The sequence below is a fragment of the Octopus bimaculoides genome, chromosome 7 (genome assembly GCF_001194135.2).
Source record: "Octopus bimaculoides isolate UCB-OBI-ISO-001 chromosome 7, ASM119413v2, whole genome shotgun sequence".
Lineage (NCBI taxonomy): Eukaryota > Metazoa > Mollusca > Cephalopoda > Octopoda > Octopodidae > Octopus > Octopus bimaculoides.
The window spans coordinates 95,812,833-95,817,678 of record NC_068987.1 but is presented as its reverse complement, the minus strand read 5'-3'; the positions used below and the strand labels follow the sequence as shown (position 1 = coordinate 95,817,678).

The window sequence follows — 4,846 nt, the reverse complement described above, 5'->3', positions numbered from 1 at the left end:
CATTCCTAGTGAAAGGGTATGGCTGAAATAAAAATGCTATATTACACTGGTCGAGCATGTATGCATATGTTGCCTTTGTTAAAATTAAAATTTAAAATTTATCAGTTTTACAATGACAGGAATCCTCAAAAAAAATGAAAGATGGAAAAAAAAAAAAAAAGTAGTCAAGTGGTCAGATTGCTGTTTTCATCATCACTCCATGAAAGTAATTTGTCTGCTAAAGATCTAAAGGTCTTTTTTCAGCATATCTGACATCAGCATTTATCAGTGTCAAATGTGTTAAATCAAACAGACCACTCTGTACTAGAGTGGGCCATGGTGCCCCATATATGACTAAAAGACTTCACCGGGTGGTGCTATTAAGTTAGGCATGGCCTGGGCCTCCACTGGCTGAAAGCTACCAAAGTCCCTCAGAGATTATTAGCCATAGTATCAGTGGCAGAAAGACCATCTTAAAAAACAAGCATAGGCTGTAACAAATAACCACTAAATTTACATAAAGCAGTTTTTTAAAATATATTAAACATTTGAACTTGAATGAGGAATGCCTTCCAAATGGTAATGCTGGTCTACACGCACACACACACACAACCCAGGGAGTTTAAAATTTTGGCAAATTATCAGAATGATAGCAGTCTACCAACCTTTCTACAGTTTGCAACACTGAAATTGAAAACTAGATGATATGTTAAATATACTTAGAGATTGGTGAAAAGAATTTATTGAAAGCAGAGCTTTACAAATCATTATTCCATGTTTTTGTTGCTTATCTTCAGACAGTTATGTAGAACAGAATATGAAAGTTGGTATATAATGAAAATGTTCAAATGTCAGTGAATGCTGATTGACTGGCAAAAAATATTAAATAATGTAAAAACAAGGGAGAGGGGTACCTTCATTGGTAAAGATAAAAATATACAAAGCAACAGAATAGGTAAAACCATGTGTGTATATATGAAAAAAATAAGTAAATATTTAAGTGTTGGATATGTTCCTAGTAGTAAGCCGACGAAGCACATTCACTGCCTATGGCTACCTGACGTCATCCATGGTATTAATACAATTATCACTGGATCTACAGCAGGAATTCCTCAGTGTATGTTGAATATATAACAAATGATAGAGACATCAATCCCTCATGGGTGGGATACTGTACAAATGGTCATAGTGAATCCCTCAGTGCAGACGAATCTTCTCAGTTGATGTTATAAGGGATATTTCGATAAATAGACTATTTTGCTCGGTTTTAATACAGCATGTTGTTAGTGAGTCTCAATCATTTGTTATATATGAAAAAATACATATGCAATAGTACGGAAATTATATCTATAAGAATTAATGACAGTGCAAGACAAATATCTTAAGGCAGTTAGGGGTCTTTAATTGTAGAGTAAAAAACATCATATTATTCAAATTCTGGTGAATTTTGCTGCTTCATACAACCATTTGAAGAAACAGAGACACTTCATTCAGCTGCCTAAAGGCACATAACTAAATTGCAGATTTGAATAAAAATCACCATGTATACATCAGGGTAGCATGACAGAGAATTAATCACTGAATTTCAAGTGTCACAGATCCCATTTATTTTGCAAACAAAATTATATTTGAAGAAGCTAGTTGTAAATTTTTTTCAAGTGATAAATGGATTTTTTTTAGAGTGTTAACCCCCACCCACTAAACAAGTCGGTGGAGGAAAGGTAGTATCCATAACACGACACTTTTCAGGGCATCTAACGTTGGTAGGAAAGAAGGCATTCTCAGATTGGATTTCTACCCTGAATGCTTGCAATAGAATGGACAATGCTACAAGCACTCAAGTACCAGGTGGTGATTACAAACCAGGCCAAGGCATAAGTTTGCCACCCAAAATAGAAACAAGAAGTTTCTACAGTTTTCACTGCCAAATTTCATTCAGAAGCTCAGTCTGAAGCTATGGCAGAAAACAATCGCTCTAGGTGCCATGCAGTGCAATCAACTGGAAACAGAGTAGCTGCATAAAGAACCTCTTAACCACCCATCTATCTACTAGTCCATGGTCTAAGGTTAGTATTCACAACCTTCACAGCTCTCCCACATACTCTCACTTTAGAGAAGAGGAAGAAGACTAATATGGCAGTAAGATGCAGTGGGTATAGCTAACATTTTAACTAGTCTTCATAATCAACCAGAGCTGAGACTGCTCCATATCTATAACATAAAACTGCTAAATTTCAAGTAGTATGTTAAAAAATTAAAACCTCCAGCACAAAAACTGTTTTGCTATGTTCCACACATCAGCTTAATAACAGGAAAAGTCAGTTATTTTATTAAACTACTTCAAGGTCTTATTTTCTTCGTATTCCATAAGAAATATGGTAACAAAGGGATTTTAAGCACAAAGGTAACAAGTTAGCCCAGAGTAGCCTTCCACTGTGACCCTCCTATTTATGTAAATATTCTATAAGAATTGTTTAATAAGCGTGAAAAGTAACACGAACACAATGAATGGTTAAAGATTAGATATATAGAAACGTTAACGTTTCGGACATAAGCGCTCCACAAAGACTTTTGAAAATAAAATGAAAAAAAAAAAAACTTTGCTCATCTTCGTCTTGGTAAGAGAGGAGGGGTACTACTAAAGCAGCGCGGACCCGAACGCGCAGTCGCGCGTCCGCGCTAGCTAGTCTTCAGTGGTCGATCCTAACCCTAACCCGCGTGTGCAAATGAATACGTGTTTCGGGTTAGGGTTAGGATCGACCACTCACGACTAGCTAGCGCGGACGCGCGACTGCGCGTTCGGGTCCGCGCTGCTTTAGTAGTACCGAGAGGAGGTTTAAACAAAGAAAATAGATAACTTGGCAACAAGGAAACTTCCATTTAGCCATTTGACATGTCCTATGTTGCAGTCAAATCTCTTTCAACGGTCTACCATCTAAAGGGAACTAGATGATTAAATTCCTAAATCTAAGGAGATCGTACAATTACATCAACAATAGTTCAAAAACTAGGTAAGAAACAGACACAAAGGTTGGCAGCGTGATGACCAAAATATTATTTCCGATTGCCAAGATGACCATATACTTTATTTTGGAATACGTGAGACTACAATTATATATAGTTAGGGTCATTCACAGATATACACGTTAGCTATATTCGCGCATTTACACAATTCAGGTCTAGTCAGACACTTCCGCATACTCACAAAGTGCGCACGCACGCATAAGTGTCGCCCGCACACTCTGATATGTAGTCAGGCAAACACAATCAATAACATACACGCATAACTAACAGCACATACAAAATCGTGGCTACAGAAACAGAGGTAACACTATTTAATGAAAACTTCTAGCTGAACCTCATTCTCTAGGTCATATCTAGACGTCTTGCATTTTAACCGACAAACGTTTGTACATGAACAGTACAGGAGTGTACCTTTGCTGTAAAGAAGACCACGTACAATTGTATTTCTCTAGAAATAGAAACTACAAAATGGATACTTAAACAGTGAATCGTCAGAGAAAGACACCGATCCTTCACATTTATACGAGCGATAAAATGGATAATAACGGTCGATAGATGTAGATAGAAGTAAAAAAAAAAAACAAATGCCAGTAGAAAGGAACGAGATATAGAATAGATACAATGATGCTATCAGTACAACCCGTCCTATTAAAACTATTCCAAATACACACCCACACATATCAATAAGGGCAGCATGCTAAACTGAAGGGTACGTATGGTGTAGTTGATAGACAAAAATAGATTACCATCAACATTATTTCCATAAAACTGGGTGTCTCCTACACCGCTACTTTTACTTCTAATGTTTATTTATCCTCACTGAGCAAACTGATGATGAAAGACTTTCCAGTCGCGACTATAGTTTTTGCTATTATATCTAGAACTACGTTAGCTAATGAAAACCCGTATTTTTTATATAAAAGTCAACAGAGGGGAATTTAGGTTGCTATTTTTAGAAGGTCAAGCTTCTTGTTTTTTTGCGAGGAGGGGTTAACAAAAGGTGCGTAATCCTTAGCACTTGATAAAAATTTACCAAAACATTTTCCACAAGAAATGATAATTAAAAAACACAGCTAGATTTTTTTTCCAAAAGTACAGAGGATAATGTTAACAAGGCCATTTAAATAATTTTTTAGAAAAACACACTCAGTGCGTGTACGCATATATAACATTAACCATATCAGGTTTATTATATAAAACTCAAAATGAAAAAAACAGAAGTAAGAAGGTTTTGTGGAATACTAATTCTTTTCATGCATACTGAAATGGTGTCTCCACTTCCGACGCGTTTGAGGAGGGAAAAAAATGACGATTGCAGCCATGAAATGGGTGGTTTACCTTTTTTTTTTTTCAAGCTTCCGTCTCGTAACATCAGTTATGAAACAGACGGGCAAAAGAGATCACCGTAATAGACATTAACACAACATATATGCAATTCTAGATATATATACATTCCTACAAACACCTATATATTAAATATTTTAAAGTGCCAGTTTAAATGAAAAAGGGACTAAAAACCACCCACTCACTCCTCTTTTATTGAAATCTTAGCCGTCAATTTCATATAATACATGCACACAGACACCGCCAATCTCAAGATAAAATGTTGAAAATTGACATTTTTCACTCTCAGTTTGTCTCGTAGTTTCCAGGAACACGATAAGTAAATAAATCTGATTATGGAGCATTTTCTCTCTCTATTACCATTTTATTATATCTTTCTTCAAATCACACACACAAAAAAACAAACATTTTTCTCATTAGCTTTACAATATTACAACATACACACACACACACACACATATATATTTATACGCGCTCGCGCTATATATATATATATATA

The 4,846-nt window shown here is 35.7% G+C and overlaps 1 protein-coding gene across 4 annotated transcripts in view; it reads right to left on the bottom strand.

Annotated features, from left to right (window-relative positions):
• Window positions 1-4,846, bottom strand: part of LOC106868844 (probable splicing factor, arginine/serine-rich 6) — a 65,292-nt gene that overhangs the window by 59,399 nt on the left and 1,047 nt on the right. The gene's annotated exons all lie outside the window — the stretch shown is intronic.